Here is an 18,515-nt window from a genome sequence, read left to right on the forward strand (position 1 = left end):
AAAGTCTCTGATGCTGGGAGGGATTGTGGGCAGGAGAAGGGGATGACAGAGGATGAGATGGCTGGATGGCATCACTGACTCGATGGACATGAGTTTTTGTGAACTCTGGGAGTTGGTGATTGACAGGGAGGCCTGGCATGCTGCACTTCATGAGGTCGCAAAGAGTCGGACATGACTGAGCAACTGAACTGAACTGAACTGATGCATTTCCCTCACATATAATCATATATATGTTTTATTTATTTATTTATTGCAAGGAACCTGGTTACACAGTTGTGAAGCCTGGTTTAATAAGAAAAAAATCCACAGGGCAGCGTACTGGGAAGAGCAGGCTGGCATTTTGAACATGGACTGAAAGGCTGTCCACAGATGAGATTTTCTTTTTTTTCCTTCTTTTTATTTAAAAAAAATTATTTTATACTGAATTATACACACACACACACACACACACAACAGTGTAGGAATTTTCATGTCTCTCCAAACCCTCTCCAGCTTTTATTATTTGCAGACATTTTGATGATAGTCATTCTGAATGGTGTGAGGTAATAACTCATTGTAGTTTTCATTCACATTTCTCTAATGATTAGCATCTTTTCATGTGCCTTTGACCATCCTTACATATGGTCATCTAAAATTCGTCCTACAAAATGTCATCATGGCGATTTCTTGACTTTTGCATTCTATTGTTTTCCTCTATTTGGTTGCACTGATCACTGAGGAAGGCTTTCTTATCTCTCCTTGCTATTCTTTGGAACTCTGCATTCAAATAGATATATCTTTCATTTTCTCCTTTGCTTTTCACGTCTCTTCTTTTCACAGCTATTTGTAAGGTCTCCTCAGACAGCCAGATTACTTATTTCTATTTCTTTTTCTTGGGGATTGTCTTAATCACTGTCTCCTGTACAATGTCACGAACCTCCATCCATAGTTCTTTTGGCACTCTATCAGATCTAGTTCCTTAAATATACTTCCACTGTATAATCGTAAGGAATTTGATTTAGGTCATACCTGAATGGTCTAGTGGTTTTCCCTACTTCGTTCAATTTAAGTCTGAATTTGGTAATAAGGAGTTCATGATTTGAGCCACAGTCAGCTCCCAATTTTGTTTTTGCTAACTGTGTAGAGCTTCTCCATCTTTGACTGCAAAGTATATAATCAGTCTGATTTCAGTGTTGACCATCTGGTGATGTCCATGTGTAGAGTCTTCTCTTGTGTTCTTGGGAGAGGGTGTTTGCTATGACCAGTGCATTTTCTTGGAAAAACTCTATTAACTTTTGCCCTGCTTCATTCTGTACTCCAAGGCCAAATTTGCCTGTTACTCCAGGTGTTTCTAGACTTCCTACTTTTGCATTCCAGTCCCCTATAATGAAAAGGACATCTTTTTGGGGTGTTAGTTCTAGAAGGTCTTGTAGATCTTCATAGAACCATTCAACTTCAGCTTCTTCAGCATTGTTGGTCAGGGCATAGACTTGGATTACTGTGATATTGAATGGTTTGCCTTGGAAATGAACAGAGATCATTCTGTCATTTTTGAGATTGCATCCAAGTACTGCATCTCAGACTCTTTTGTTGACCATGATGGCTACTCCATTGTTTCTTAGGTATTCTTGCCCGCAGTAGTAGGTATAATGATCATCTGAGTTAAATTCACCCATACCAGTCCATTTTAGTTCACTGAATCCTAAAATATTGACGTCCATCTTGCCATCTGCTGTTTGACCATTTCCAATTTGCCTCGATTCATGGACCTAACGTTCCAAGTTCCTATGCAATATTGCTCTTTACAGCATCAGATTTTGCTTCTATCACCAGTCACATCCACAACTGGGTATTGTTTTTGCTTTGGCTCCATCCCTTCATCTTTCTGGAGTTATTTCTCCACTGATCTCCAGTGGCATATTGGGCACCTACTGACCTGGAGAGTTCATCTTTCAATGTCTTATTTTTTTGTCTCTTTATACTGTTCACGGGGTTCTCACGACAAGAATACTGAAGTGGTTTGCCATTCCCTTCTCCAGTGCACCACATTTTGTCAGAACTCTCCACTAGGACCCGTCCATCTTCGGTGGCTTTACAGGGCATGGCTCATAGTTTCAATGAGTTAGACAAGGCTGTGGTTCATGTGATTAGATTGGTTAGTTTTCTGTCATTGTGGTTTTCAGTCTATATGCCCTCTGATGGATTAGGATAAGAGGCTTAAGGAAGTTTCCTGATGGGAGAGACTGATTGAGGGGGAAACTGGGTCTTGTACTGATGGGCAGGGCCAAGCTCAGTAAATCTTTAGTCCAATTTTTTGTTGATGGGTGGGACTGTGTTTCCTCCCTGTTATTTACCTGGGACCAAACTATGGTGGAGGTAATGAAGATAATGGCGACCTCCTTCAAAAGATCCCATGCACATACTGCTATACTCAGTACCCCCAACCCTGCAGAAGGCCGCCACCAACCCACACCTCCGCTGGAGACTCCTGGACACTCACAGGCAAGTCTGGGTCAGTCTCTTGTTTCTCCCCAAATCAGTTTATATATGCAGATGTAATTTCAGTCTGATTTCTCAACTCTTTCTCTATGATCTTAGACTTTGAATGTGAGTAAAAACTGAGGACATTCCACACTGAGAGTTCCTATTTTATAGAACACAGGTGAATGCAGGTATGATTTGTGTTTTTAACATTATTTTCTGCACTCCCAGCCTTGTAAGCTTAAAATGACTATTGTAAAAGTGTTAGTCCTGTCCAACTGTTTGCAACCCCATGAACTGTAGCCTGCCAGGTTCCTCTGTCCATGGAATTCTCCAGGCAAGAATACTGGAGTGGGTTGCCATTCCCTTCTCAAGGGGATCTTCCTGACCCAGTAATTAAATCTGGGTGAAAGAAATCAAAGAGGACACTAATAGATGGAGAAATATACCATGTTCATGGATTGGAAGAATCAATATAGTGAAAATGAGTATACTACCCAAAGCAATTTATAGATTCAACGCAATCCCTATCAAGCTACCAACAGTATTCTTCACAGAGCTAGAACAAATAATTTCACAATTTGTATGGAAATACAAAAAACCTCGAATAGCCAAAGCGATCTTGAGAAAGAAGAATGGAACTGGAGGAATCAACCTACCTGACTTCAAGCTCTACTACAAAGCCACAGTTATCAAGACAGTATGGTACTGGCACAAAGATAGAAATATTGATCAATGGAATAAAATAGAAAGCCCAGAGATAAATCCACGCACATATGGACACCTTATCTTTGACAAAGGAGGCAAGAATAAACAATGGATTAAAGACAATCTCTTTAACAAGTGGTGCTGGGAAATCTGGTCAACCACTTGTAAAAGAATGAAACTAGACCATTTTCTAACACCATACACAAAAATAAACTCAAAATGGATTAAAGATCTAAACGTAAGACCAGAAACTATAAAACTCCTAGAGGAGAACATATGCAAAACACTCTCTGACATACATCACAGCAGGATCCTCTATGACCCACCTCCCAGAATATTGGAAATAAAAGCAAAAATAAACAAATGGGACCTAATTAAACTTAAAACCTTCTGCACATCAAAGGAAACTATTAGCAAGGTGAAAAGACAGCCTTCAGAATGGGAGAAAATAATAGCAAATGAAGCAACCAACAAACAACTAATCTCCAAAATATACAAGCAACTCCTACAGCTCAACTCCAGAAAAATAAACAACCCAATCAAAAAATGGGCCAAAGAACTAAAGAGACATTTCTCCAAAGAAGACATACAGATGGCTAACAAACACATGAAAAGATGCTCAACATCACTCATTATCAGAGAAATGCAAATCAAAACCACTATGAGGTACCATTTCACACCAGTCAGAATGGCTGCAATCCAAAAGTCTACAAATAATAAATGCTGGAGAGGGTGTGGAGAAAAGGGAACCCTCTTACACTGTTGGTGGGAATGCAAACTAGTACAGCCACTATGGAGAACAGTGTGGAGATTCCTTAAAAAACTGGAAATAGAACTGCCTTATGATCCAGCAATCCCACTGCTGGGCATACACACTGAGGAAACCAGAAGGGAAAGAGACACATGTACCCCAATGTTCATCGCAGCACTGTTTATAATAGCCAGGACATGGAAGCAACCTAGTTGTCCATCAGCAGGTGAATGGATAAGAAAGCAGTGGTACATATACACAATGGAGTATTACTCAGCCATTAAAAAGAATACATTTGAATCAGTTCTAATGAGGTGGATGAAACTGGAGCCTATTATACAGAGTGAAGTAAGCCAGAAGGAAAAACATAAATACAGTATACTAACGCATATATATGGAATTTAGAAAGATGGTAACAATAACCCGGTGTACGAGACAGCAAAAGAGACACGGATGTATAGAACAGTCTTATGGACTCTGTCGGAGAGGGAGAGGGTGGGAAGATTTGGGAGAATGACATTGAAACATGTAAAATATCATGTAGGAAACGAGTTTCCAGTCCAGGTTCGATGCACGATACTGGATGCTTGGGGCTAGTTCACTGGGACGACCCAGAGGGATGGTATGGGGAGGGAGGAGGGAGGAGGGTTTAGGATGGGGAACACATGTATACCTGTGGCGGATTCATTTTGATATTTGGCAAAACTAATACAATTATGTAAAGTTAAAACAAAAAAAATCTGGGTCTCCTGCATTGCAGGTAATTTCTTTACCATTTCAGCCACTATAGTAAGTAGTAATTCAACATTTCTACTGACATTTGTTTGGCTTTCTGAACAAAATTCTAGGAACTAAAGGGTTAGCCAAAATGTATCCAGTATGAAATTGTTGTAGGCTGACAAATTCTTTCACAGTCTTATCAGTGTCTCCCAGAATGTTGGAATTTAATTCTTTAACTCCTTCAGAAATGAATTGTCTACAAGGTGATTTGGGAAACAGAGTTCCTTGGGAACAAAGGAGGTTAACAGAAATTGAAATATCAAAGTTCTTAGAGAGCTTAAATTGGACCTAGGAAGTTAGGGGTCGAATGGGCTTTAATTCTTCAAGTTAAGCTGATACATTTTATATAAATTGAGTTCTTGGGAAGAGAAAGGACTTAAGAGTTAGGAACTACGACAGCCAAATTCATTCTGTAACTCTGGGTTAATATTCACTATGCTCCCTGTGGTGGCATCTCTACTATGCCTAGGGCTTTATAAAAGAATTTCACCCCAATAAAGGGAAGGGCAAAATGTAAGATATAAGATTTTCCTAATTCTTTTTTTCTTTACCACACTAAATCCTATCATGATTAAGGCTAGTGTTAATCACTCAGTCTTGTTTGATTCTTTGTAATCCTGTGCACTGTGGTCTGCCATACTTAAGGCTAAGGAAATAATAATTAAATATGACTTGTAATTTAAAAATTAATTAATTGTTCATATCAATAAGGCTAATTGTTTTTAGTGTCAGGTCTATTATCCCTCTTCTGTGTCTTCATTGATCAAAAGTCCATTTATAAAAATAAAATATATAATGTTTTCTTTCTCTGAGCGATAGAATTAAAGGATAATTTTATTTCCTGATATATACACTTTCTGCATTTTTCAAGTCTTCTGCAGTAAGAATGTGTTATTGTATTAAAAAAAAAATAAATTTGAAAGCAGTAAAGGAACTACCACTTAAGGGATATGTTTAATAGGATCCCATATTAGTTTCCTATTGGGGCTGAAACTTAGTGACTTAAAACAACACAAACTTGTAGTTCTGAGGTCAGAAGTCTAAGAGCAGTTGACAAGGTCACGTTGCTTCTGGAGGCTCTAAAGAAGAACAGACTTCCTTGTCCGTTCTAGCTTTTACGGTTTACCTGTATTCCTTGACTCATGGTCCCTTTCTCCATCTTCAAAGCCAGCAGTATAACATCTTCAACTTTTCCTATATCTCTTGTCCTCTCTATCTCTCACCTCTGCTTCCATCATTATCTTCTGTGACTCTCTTTTAATTCTCTCTTATAAGGACTCTTGTGAATACATTGGCCCGTCTGATAATCCAAGATAATCTTCCCCTTTTAATATCCTTAACTTAATTACAGTTGCAGAATCCCTTGTACCATGGAAGGTAACATATTCCTGGGTTTCAAGGATAAGAGATGGACAGTTCAGTTCAGTCATGTCTGACTCTTTGCCACCCTATAGACCGCAGCATGCCAGGCTTACCTGTCCATCTCCAGGATATGGACATCTGGTATATGGACATCCTGGGTGCATTTATTCAGCCTATGGTAGACTCTTTTTATTTAGCTTTTTTGAGTTTTTCCAAACATTTTCAAGCTCTCTTTCATCTACTACCTTATGCCTGACGTGTGCACACACACACACACACACAGAGTGTACATATTTTATGTCTCTACAGAGTATATAAATATTCCAGTAAATATTATGACAATTAACATTCTTGACCCTTTTACCTTTGGACTTTAAACACTACTGTTTTTCTCTCTTTTCATCTCATTCTTTCTAATTTTATTCAGTGTTCAAAAATGAATTGAGTACCTACATGACCCCAGGCTCTAAGTTGTAAAGATAGAGTGGTGAACAACGCAGATATGGATTCTGCTCAGGGAACTTTCATAATGGTAGGAGGAGTGAAATAAGCCTGTAGACAAATATATAAACAAAATAATCAGAGAGTTGTATAAATGTTAGGAGTAAAATATACAGCTAATAATGAATGACTACGGAGAAGGCAATGGCACCCCACTCCAGTACTCTTGCCTGGAAAATCCCATGGATGGAGGAGCCTGGTAGGCTGCAGTCCATGGGGTCTCGAAGAGTCAGACATGACTGAGCGACTTCACTTTGACTTCTCACTTTCATGTGTTGGAGAAGGAAATGGAAACCCACTCCAGTGTTCTTGCCTGGAGAATCCAAGGGACGCAGGAGCCTGGTGGGCTGCCGTTTATGGGGTTGCACAGAGTCGGACACGACTGAAGTGACTTAGCAGCAGCAGTGAATGACTAATGGAGAGCTGAATGACAGGGTCATCACTGAATGTCTTTCTAAAGGGTAAAATTGATGCTGAGACCTGAAATGAATAAAACACACACACTGTGGACTAAAACCAAACCAAATTGAAATATTGTGGATAAAGTCTATCCTAAGTCATTTCCTACAATATCTGCAACAGATATTTTTTAGTGGCATGAATACTGATTTGGGACCAGGGAGACACAGAGAAATAACAGAGAAATAATCCTCAATTTTCTCATCATGATGTTAGGAAATTGAATAATAAAATCAAATATTCTATGTGTTTTGATAAATATGCACAAAATTTATTTTTACACAGTTTTAGATGCATTGTCCTTTGGGTTATTGAAAGTCAAGTAATTTGGCAGTAATATAGCACTTTATTTTGGTTGTAGGTGTGTGTTTATGTGTTTGTGTGTCTTGATAAATGTTGAATCAGTAGAGTATTTCATGCCAGGAATCACCAAATAGGCCAAATGACTGAAAAATAATTGCTAGTTTATTATGGCAATCTAAGTCCACATCATTTATGAAATGAGGCTTCTAGTTCCTCTGTTTATCTAATAAAAGTGGAGGCACAACCAGTTTATTGCTTTGATCAGATATGTTGTCCACAAGCTGTATTCATCTTTTCAACACTGAGTAATTGTCTAACACTGCTGACCCCAAAATGGTTTGGATTCTATTCAGTACCCAGGAAAACATTATAGATGATTCTTATTTGATCATAACAAAGCAGCTCAGTGTGTTTTTATAATGGTAATAAGTAAAAGTAAATAACCAATTTTTGTCTGAATGAAATAAAAAATCAACACTTCTCCTTTGCAATATGATTTTCAGGAAGAAAATCCACAGATTTGTCTCATTTCTAAAGGTCTAGTTGCAAAGCATTGAGGTATATTTTTTACAAATCTACATGAAATGGGCCAAAACACGCTATTCAGATTTTGAATGTACCCAACAAGCTCTTAGTAGCTCAACTTTATATCATTTTTACAGATGATTATAATGGATATATTAATATATCCTCATCCCTTGGAAAAACAGTCTCTGTTTAAGCCTAACATATTAGGGACTTCCCTATAGCCCAAATAGTAAAGAATTTTTCTGCAATGCAGGAGACCACGGTTTGATCCCTGGGTTGGGAAGATCCTCTGGAGAAGGGAATGGCAATCCACTCCAGTATTCTTGCCTGGAGAATCCCACAGACAGAGAAGCCTGGTGGGCTAGAGTCTGTGGGGTTGCAGAGTCGGACACGACTGAGCGACTAACACACACACACATAACATAAAAAGAGATTTATCTGTGTGCTGCTGCTGCTGCTAAGTCACTTTAGTCGTGTCCCACTCTGTGAGACTCCATAGACGGCAGCTATGTGCACACATCTAATAAATATTTTGTAGAGAGAAATTGGGTGAGTTACTTCTTTATTCAGTAAGATATTATTACTGATAATATTCTGACACTTATGATGACCATAAAGGTTATTCCTATGATTTTCCTCCCTATTAAAACTCCCAAGTTTATGGTGGTATTTATCAAGAAAATATATGAACATTTCTCTCACAGGTATTCATCAACTTTTATGAATTTTTAATTAAAATCTAAAAAGTATAAAGAACATAAATATAATTGAGTACCTAACTTTCTTAAGGAATAGATAAGAAATAAAAGTCATAATCTTTTAGGATTAAGAACATATTTGTTTTGCTAAATGATTGACAAAAATAGAAATGAAGATAAACAAATGCAACTTCAACTATTTTCATGGTTTATATTTTTTTCAAACAATCCAAAGTATGTGAGGAATTTCCGTATTGCATAACAACCAAATAAAAAGGCACATTCAAAAAAATGGATGATTTACTTTGTCAGGACTTATCCCTTATTTGGTTTTGTTTCTTGCTGATTATTTAGTATTGCAGGAACAAATGTACAAAGACACAGCATTTTTAAAAATGTGTTATAAGGTCATGAACTTGGCTTTATCTATAACAGCTGAGGCTGTCCCTCCTATCTGATTAGTTCTTGCAAAACAGCAGAACCAACTTCCTAATTCTACCTATGAGAAAGTAAGGAATCTACTCTTTAGAAATATGTGTTTAAATATCATTTCTTGTTGTTGTTCAGTAGCTCAGTCATGTCCAACTCTTTGTGACCTCATGAACTGTAGCCCATCAGGCTCGTCTGTCCATGGGATTTTCCAAACAAAAATATTGGAGTGGGTTGTCCTTTCCTTCTCCAAGGGATCTTCCTGAGCCAGGGATCAAACTCATGTCTCTTGCATCTCCTGCATTTGCAGGCAGATTCTTTACCACTGAGCCACCAGGTATCACTCATCACTTTGTTGTTGTTCAGTCTTTAAGTCATGTCTGACTCATTGTGACCCCATGAAATGCAGCATGCTTTCACTATCTCCCTGAATCTGCTCAAATTCATCTCCATTAAGTCAGTGATGTCATCCAACCATCTCATCCTCTGTTGTTCCCCTTCTCCTCTTGCCCTCAATCTTTTCCAGCATCAAGGTCTTTTCCAATGAGTCAGCTCTTCCCATTAGGTGGCCAGAGTATTGGAGCTTCAGCTTCAGCAGCAGTCCTTCCAATGAATATTCAGGGTTGATTTCCTTTAGGATGGACTGGTTTGATCTCCTTGCAGGCCAAGGGACTGTCAAGAGTCTTCTCCAGTACCACATATCGAGAGCATCAGTTCTTCAGCCCCTAGCCGTCTTTATGATCCAACTATCACATCCATACATGACTATTGGAAAAGCCATAGCTTTGACTATATGGACTTTTGTTGGTAAAGTGATGTCTCTGCTCTAGGTTCATTATAGCTTTTCTTCCAAAGAACAAGTGCCTTTTAATTTGGGGGCTGCAGTCACCGTCCAGTGATTTTGAAGCCCAAGAAAATGAAATCTGACACTGTTTCCACTTTTCCCTCATCTATTTGTCATCAACTGATGGGACCAGATGCCATGATCTTTGCTTTTTAAATGTTGAGATTTAAGCCAGCTTTTTCATTCTCCTCTTTCACCTTCATCAAGAGGCTCTTTAGGTCCTCTTCACTTTCTGCCATTAACGTGGTATCATCAGCATATCTGAGGTTGTTGATATTTTTCCTGGTAATCTTGAATCCAGCTTGTGAGTCATCCAGCCCAGCATTTCATATGATGTTACTCTGCATGCAAGTTGAATAAGCAGGGTAACAATGTACAGCCTTGACATACTCCTTTCTTTATCACTTCAGTCCAGTTCAGTTCAGTTCAGTCGCTCAGTCATGTCAGACTCTTTGCGACCCCATGAATCACAGCACGCCAGGCCTCCCTGTCTATCACCAACTCCCGGAGTTCACTCAAACTCATGTCCATCGAGTCGGTGATGCCATCCAGCCATCTCACCCTCTGTTGTCCCCTTCTCCTCCTGCCTCCAATTCCTCCCAGCATCAGGGTCTTTTCCAATGAGTCAACTCTAAGCCTGAGGTGGTCAAAGTATTGGAGTTTCAGCTTCAGCATCAGTCCTTCCAATGAACACCCAGGACTGATCTCCTTTAGGATGGACTGGTTGGATCTTCTTGCAGTCCAAGGGACTCTCAAGACTCTTCTCCAACACAACAGTTCAAAAGCATCAATTCTTCACAGTGCTCGGCTTTCTTCACAGTCCAACTCTCACATCGATACATGACCACTGGAAAAACCATAGCCTTGACTAGATGGACCTTTGTTGGCAAAGTAATATCTTTGCTTTTGAATATACTATCTAGGTTGGTCATAACTTTCCTTCCAAGTAAGGGTATTTTAATTTCATGGCTACAATCACCATCTGCAGTGATTTTGGAGCCCCCAAAAATAAAGTCTGACACTGTTTCCACTGTTTCTCCTTAGAAGGTATTAAATACAAACAAAACAGCACAAACATCCACTTTTGAAACTTTATTTTCTTTAGTGCTAAACATGCATGTAGCTATTTTAAAGAATACCTTCACATGCATAATTGTAGTAAGATGAACAACAAAGTCTGATGCTGAACTCTGAACTAAAGATTGAGCCATTGAGAGGCTCCCCATGTTCCACTTCCACCCCTAGGTCCCATGAATATCAATGTTACTTTCTTGTTAGGCTGATATTTCCCTCATCCTCTTAAGTACCCATTCACCAATTCACACCTGCCTTAGGATAGGGTAGAATATGTGATTCTCAGTTGCAATATTAGGGAAAGGGGTATTGGAAGGAAGTACAAAGCACCCTTCCCTTGGATATGGTAAAAGGACTGAATCATAATTTCAATTCTTCTGTTCTAATCCTTGCTCTCTCATTAACTGTAATGATACTGGTTAATTTATTAATTTCTCTTTACCTCAATCTCTTTACATATAATAGAAACAGTTTGGACTAGATACTCTGCAAGATTCTTCATAATCTTTATGAATTCTCCATTTTAGTGCTCCTGACTAAAGTGATTTCCTTCTCCCTTTCACCATATGAGTTATTCATATAAATAACCTGGAGGTGCAAAATCCTTCATTGTTTGCCAGCTAGGCTGACCTCCATTTTACACTGTCTATGTCTATATGACTGAATGATTTGACTATTTTCAAGTCAGCCTCCTAACAGTTCATCTTATATTTGCAATTTGGCAGCAGCTCAGTGGTTAAGACAACTGGAGTAACTGTGAAATGGTCACTCTCTGGTTCTTCTTTGGCACAAAGCCAGCCTTCTGTTTTCTTTTGCAGCTAAGCCTCATTCTTATAGTATTTAGCTAATAAATTTAACATTTATAGACTTATTTCAGAGAAGGTGATGGAGTACGACTGCCACTGAGTAGATGCCCAACCACTTCCTCTCATATAGGTACACCCAAAGGCAGGGCACCACCAAAGTGCAAGAATGATGCCACCAAAGTCCAAGAAATGTCCATTCTGAAGGAGGACGAACTGAGCATTGTTCCACCCATAGAGAAGCATATGTAAATCTCTTACATCAACAAATGAAATAAGAAGATGGTGAGCTTGATGCCTGAAGAGAATCATGAAAAATAGAGGAGGAATGCAATTAGATATTCAGTATCTCAGTGTTTATAATAAATTTTTACCTAATAAAAATGTATTTGTCTTGGGAAAGGGATAGGAGTCAAGTTAATACTACTGACACAAAGGTCAGAGTCAAGAAAAAATCGCATCTATTCTAACACTGTGATACATTTTTATGAAGCTGTATATAGTTTTAAATAGCCTTTGAAACAAGCTACCCCTCTTGACGGAAGTAGTTTTTCTTATGACATCAATTGTAAGGATTTCTAATCTATCCTTTTTGTGTACTATTGGACTGTAATATTTTGAGAAATACTGTCACAGATCAGTTTGACTTTTGACACTGAAATAACAACTTTCATGTTGAATGTCTCAATGAAAAAAATGTTGACTGGTATATAAATATCAATATCAAAAAAAAAAAAAAAAGGATGTTACAACTATCAAGCCATCACATTATGGCTGACCCAAAGATGAATGCAGAGAGAGCTCAGGATAGAAATAGGACGTCCACCATCAACCCATCAGTCACTGCACCCACCCCATAACAGTAACCCTAGGAGACTGGGGACAACAGAGGATACTAGCCCCAAATAGCTGAAGTGCATATCAAAGGAATGATTTCAGTGAGCCCAGATTCTTGTTTCTGCCCATAGATAAGAAAGTGCTAAATTCATTAACTGGAGATATCTTGTTTTCTTTAATTAACAGTAATCTTTAAAGTTTTGACTATTCGGTCTTTGTTGCAAAAATCCCTATCTAGTCTACCTTCTGCTTTACCTCTTCAGAGGAGTCTTTCAGAGCAGAGAGGATTCTTCCCAGGCTTAAATCTCCAGCTTTGTGTGCAAAATAAAACATAATTCTCAACTATTTTGTTATTGCTCTTCAGTTGCTAAGTCATGTCTGACTCTTTGACCCTATGGACTATAGCATGCCAGGCTCCTCTGTCCTTCACTATCTCCTGGAGTTTGCTCAAATTCATGCCCATTGAGTCAGTGGTGCTATCTAATTGTCTCATTCTCTGCCACCCCTTCTCCTTTTGCCTTCAATCTTTTTTCAGCATCAGGATCTTTTCCAATGAGTCAGCTCTTTGCATGAGTTAGTCAAAGTATTGGAGCTTCAGCTGCAGAGCCAGACCTTCCAAAAATATTCAAGATTGATTTCCTTCATCAACCAATTGAATAGTTTGATCTACTTGAAGTCCAAGAGTCTGCTCCAGCATCACAATTGTCTCTCAGCCTTCTTTATGGTCCAACTCTCACCTACACACTTGACTACTGGAAAAGCCATAGCTTGGCCTCTACGGACCTTTTTCACCAAAGCAATGTCTCTGTTTTTCAGTACGATTTCTAATTTGTCATAGTTTCTCTTCTAAGGAGCAAGTGCCTTTTTTTTTTTTTGAAGTTTTTAAGATCAATTTATTAAGTTCAATGATGAAAGCCATCAGAAGAATATTCTCCTGAAAATTATTTTTTTCTTAGAAAAAATAAAGGAAAATCAATACCCTCTCAGCATAGCCACAGATGCTGTGGCAGTCAAGCCTCTCTGCAGATGGGAATAGTCCATCAGTCGGTCAAGTCACTCTCCCGGTCAGCAGGATTGTAGTCTGGATCATCATCATCCTCCTCCAGCTCCAAGTCATCCATTTCCTGGAACAAGGACTCATCTACCTCCACGTTGTTTCCAGCATCTTCCAAGGACTGGATATCAGATGTGTCGAGATTATGATCTGTTTCAAATAGTTGTCTCCTACTTAATTCATTTTTTCCTGTTTGCTCTTCTTCCTTCATCCATTTCTTTTTAATTTCCAAGGGTTCTACATCAAACTTGGCCTTCCAATTTAAGAAATTCTCAGTTGTAACAGGAGTACCATGGAATAACTGCTTTTCAGCTTCTTTTCCTTCTTTTTCTTTTTGTTTCTTTTCTTCTTCTCTTCTAGTTTTTATTTGATCTACTATTTCATTTAATTTTTCTTGCACAGCTGTCACTAAGGTGAAGATCATCACTATACCAAGTTTTCTTCTGCCTGTAATGCTAATAATTTTAAAATATCTGCTACATCATTATTTTCTAGATTTAACTGGGCGAATATTTCATAAAGGGGAGCTTCATCTGGGTATTTTTCACTGTATGTAAACTTGAGGGTTGTCTGGACAGTTTCATCATTTTCTCCAGCCTCAGATACCACAGTAATGGTGAAGCTGGGTGGATTTTCTGATAATACTGTGAAGGAGTCAGGGTAGATGGACTCCAGAGCCTCCAGCTCGTTGCGCTGCTCCTCACCGTAATCTGTCATCGCGGCCCTTGCTGCAGCCCATGGATCGCCCAGATACCCAGGCGGCATGCTGCAGCCTGGACCGCAGTGGCGCTGGAAGAGCAGGCAGCGGCCAGGCGGGCACAGGTGCAGAGTCCCAGGCAGAGAGGCCTGGAGCCCACAGCCAGGCTGGGCCTGCTGATCAACAGCCCCTCGCCGGTCTCCGACTCGCAAGTGTCTTTTAATTCCATGGCTGCAGTCACTGTCTGCAGTGATTTTGGAGTCCAAGAAAATAAAGCCACTATTCCCATTGTTTCCTCATCTATATGCCATGAAGTGATGGGACTGGAGACCATAACCTTGGCTTTTTGAATGTTGAGTTTTAAGCCAGCTTTTTCACTCTCTTCTTTCACCTTCATCAACAGGCTCCTCTTCACTTTCTGCCATTACTGTAGTATCATCTGCAAATGGGTTATCAATATGTCTCCCAACAATCTTGATTCCAGCTTATGATTCATCCAGCCTGGAATTTTACATGATGTATCTTGCATATAGGTTAAATAAGCAGGGTGAAAATAGGCAACCTTGATGTACATCTTTCTCAATATTGAAGCAGTCCATTGTTCCATGTTCTAACTGTTGCTTCTTGACCTGCATACACCTTTCTCAGGAAATAGGCAAGGTGGTCTGATATTCCCATCTCTTTCAGAATTTTCCAGTTTATTGTGATCCACACAGTCAAAGGCTTGGGCATAGTCAATAAAGCAGAAATAGATGTTTTTCTGGAACTCTCTTGCTTTTTCTATGATCCAGAGAATGTTGGCAATTTGATCTCTGGTTCCTCTACCTTTTCTAAATCCAGCTTGAACACCTGGAAGTTCATGGTTAACATACTGTTGAAACCTAGCCTGAAGGATTTTGAGTGTTACCTTGATAGCATGTGAAATGTGCACAGTTGTACGGCAGTTTGAACACTCTTTGGCATTGGAATCAAAACTGAATTTTCCAGTACTGTGGTCACTGCTGCTTTTTCCAAATTTGCTTGCATTTGAGTGCAGCATTTTCACAGCATCATCTTTTAGGATTTGAAATAGCTCAGCTGGAATTCCATCACCTCCAATAGCTTTGATTCATAGCATTTCTTCCTAAGGCCCACTTGACTTTATATCAAGGATATCTGGCTCTAGGTGTGTGACCAAACAATCATGGTTATTTGGGTCACTAAGACTTTTTTTGTACAGTTCTGTGTATTCTTGCCACCTCTTCTTAATCTCTTCTACTTCCATTAGGTCCTTACAATTCCTGTCCTTTTTTGTACCCATCTTTGCATGAATGTTCCTTTGGTTTCTCTCATTTTCTTGAGGCTATCTCTAGTCCTCCCCATTCTATTGTTTTCCTCTATTTCTTTGCATTGTTCTCTTAAGAAGCCTTTCTTATCTCTCCTTGATTTCCTTTGGAATTCTACATTCATTTTGGTGTATCTTTCCCTTTCTCCTTTTCCTTTCCCTTCTCTTCTTTTCTCAGCTTTTGTAAGGCCTTCTCAGACAACCAATTTGCCTTCTTACAGTTCTTTGGGAGCAGCAGACATATGAGATTAACTGAGAAACAAATGCTGTGTTCACTCCAAACAAAAGATACATCCTGTATCATAGTACCTGGAGTTGCTATTTGAAAATGAGATACTTTACAAAATATGTACCTACAGTGTAACCCCCTCAAAAAAGACCAGTGTTAGCTGAGCTTCTTCAGGTATGTCTAGTATGCATCTGGTGACCTCATTAATTTTCTCAGAATTGGGAAATAGCACAGAGCCTTGTCCTGGGCCATGTGACTATGTGAAGACCAATAGACAGGATGCAACTAAATAGAGAGCTATCTAAACCAGTTAAATCATAGGTCTATCCGTTCCCATTAGTACCTGGAACTATCACAAGTTATACTCTAACCAAAACATATGCCCTGCATAATAATAAAACTTACCATTTCCCTGGCACTGCAATTAATCAAAGCTCACTGCAAATATAGGCAAGAAAGATAAGTAGAAAGCTCTAGCTTTGAAGATATTCAAATGTATTGGAACATTACCCACAATTGACTGATTAAATCTCTGATCAATATTTCAGGGTGTGTGATTCATGATTTCATGACCTCAGTTTAGGAGATGTAGCAACAGAGACCTAGAAGCAAAGCATTCATTCTATTTCATGTATTCTGCATAATAAAGGAAAGTAGACAGCTTGTCATTCTGGGTATATCTATCTGTGACCCCACAATCCCAATCCTAAATATTTATCCAACATCAGCTCAGTTCTGTTTAGTCTCTCAGTTGCATCCAGCTCTTTGTGACCCCATGGACTTTGTGACCCCAGCACACCAGGCCTCCCTGTCCATCACTAAGTCCCGGAGTTTACTCAAACTCATGTTCATTGAGTAGATGAGACCATCCAATCATCTCACCCTTTGTCATCCCCTTCTCCCACCTTCAATCTTTCCAGCATCAGGATATTTTCCAATGTGTCAGTTCTTCTCATCAGGTGGCCAAAGTATTGGAGTTTCAGCTTCAGCATAAGTCCTTCCAATAAATATTCAGGACTGATTTCCTTTAGGATGGACTGGTTGGATCTCCTTGCAGTCCAAGGGACTCAAGAGTCTTCTCCAACACCACAGTTGAAAAGTGTTAATTCTTTGGCACTCAGCTTTCTTTATAGTCCAACTCTCACAGCCATACATGACTGGACAAACCATAGCTTTGACTAGACAGAACTTTGTTGGCAAAGCAACGTCTCTGCTTTTTAACATGCTATCTAGGTTGGTCATAACTTTTCTTCGAAGAAGCAAGTGTCTTTTAATTTCATCATCATCATCATTCAATTTCATCATCATCAATTTCATCATCATTCATGGACGAAAAAATAAAGTCAGCCACTGTTTCCCCATCTACTTGCCATGAAGTGATGGGACCAGATGGCATGATCTTAGTTTCCTGAATGCTGAGCTTTAAGACAACTTTTTCACTCTCCTCTTTCACTTTCCTCAAGAGGCTTTTGAGTTCCTCTTCACTTTCTGCCATAAGGGTGGTGTCATCTGCATATCTGAGGTTACTGATATTTCTCCTGGCAATCTTGATTCCAGCTTGTACTTCTTCCAGCCCAGCGTTTCTCATGATATACTCTGCATATAAGTTAAATAAGCAGGGTGACAATATACAACCTTGAGGTACTCCTTCCCTATTTGGAACCATATGTAAAGACAAACAGCTCAGTTGTCAGTTAATAAAAGAATGGACAAACTGTTAGATATCTATGCAGTGGAATTCTAATCATCAATGAAAGTTAACAATTTACCATTACCACTAGACTTCAGGTGAGATCAAGTATGAAAAAACATCTTGAAACAACAATTGAAACATTTGAAACAATTGAAACATGTTTCAATTAGGTAGGCTTGCATTGTCAGACTGAGACTCATCCTTTTATCTGTTCATTATATTCCATGTGGGAAGTCAGACCTTTGCAACAATAACCATGGAAACTGCTCTGAGTCGTTTGCAAAAAAAGTATGTTGTTTTGCCTTGGTAAATGTAATTATTTTTTGGACATTTCTGTTTGTTTTCTGACATGGAGAAACACAGTTTTTTGAAAATCATGCACACAATAACTTATCTATTTTACTAATTAGAATACTTTGTAAACAATTTGGAATTCTTTATAAATAAAATAAGGTACCTGTGAGCAATGATCATTTAGATCATCCTTTATTTTATTTATTTATTTTTAATTGGAGGATAATTGCTTTAAAATATTGTGATAGTTTCTGCTATACCTCAATATGAATCACCCATAGGTGAACATATGTCCCCTCCCTCCTGAAATTCCCTTCCACATTTCACCCCATAGCACCCCTATAGGTTGGCAGAGAGCACCAGGTTTGAGATCCCTGAGTCATACAGCAAATTCCTGCTGGCTAACCATTGTACAGTATCTGCAGATGGTGATTGCAGCCATGAAATTAAAAGACGCTTACTCCTTGGAAGGAAAGTTATGACCAACCTAGACAGCATATTAAAAAACAGAGACATTACTTTTCCAGCAAAGGTCCATTTAGTCAAGGCTATGGTTTTTCCAATGGTCATGTATGGATATGAGAGTTGGACTGTGAAGAAAGCTGAGTGCCGAAGAACTGATGCTTTTGAACTGTGGTGTTGGAGAAGACTCTTGAGAGTCCCTTAGACTGCAAGGAGATCCAACCA

The 18,515-nt window shown here is 39.0% G+C and overlaps 1 pseudogene; it reads right to left on the bottom strand.

Annotated features, from left to right (window-relative positions):
• Nucleotides 1-13,405: 13,405 nt before the first annotated feature.
• On the bottom strand, nucleotides 13,406-14,375 carry LOC109577649 (RWD domain-containing protein 1 pseudogene; annotated as a pseudogene).
• Between the last annotated feature and the right edge of the window lie 4,140 nt (nucleotides 14,376-18,515).

This window comes from Bos indicus, chromosome 24 (genome assembly GCF_029378745.1).
Source record: "Bos indicus isolate NIAB-ARS_2022 breed Sahiwal x Tharparkar chromosome 24, NIAB-ARS_B.indTharparkar_mat_pri_1.0, whole genome shotgun sequence".
Taxonomy (NCBI): Eukaryota; Metazoa; Chordata; class Mammalia; order Artiodactyla; family Bovidae; genus Bos; species Bos indicus.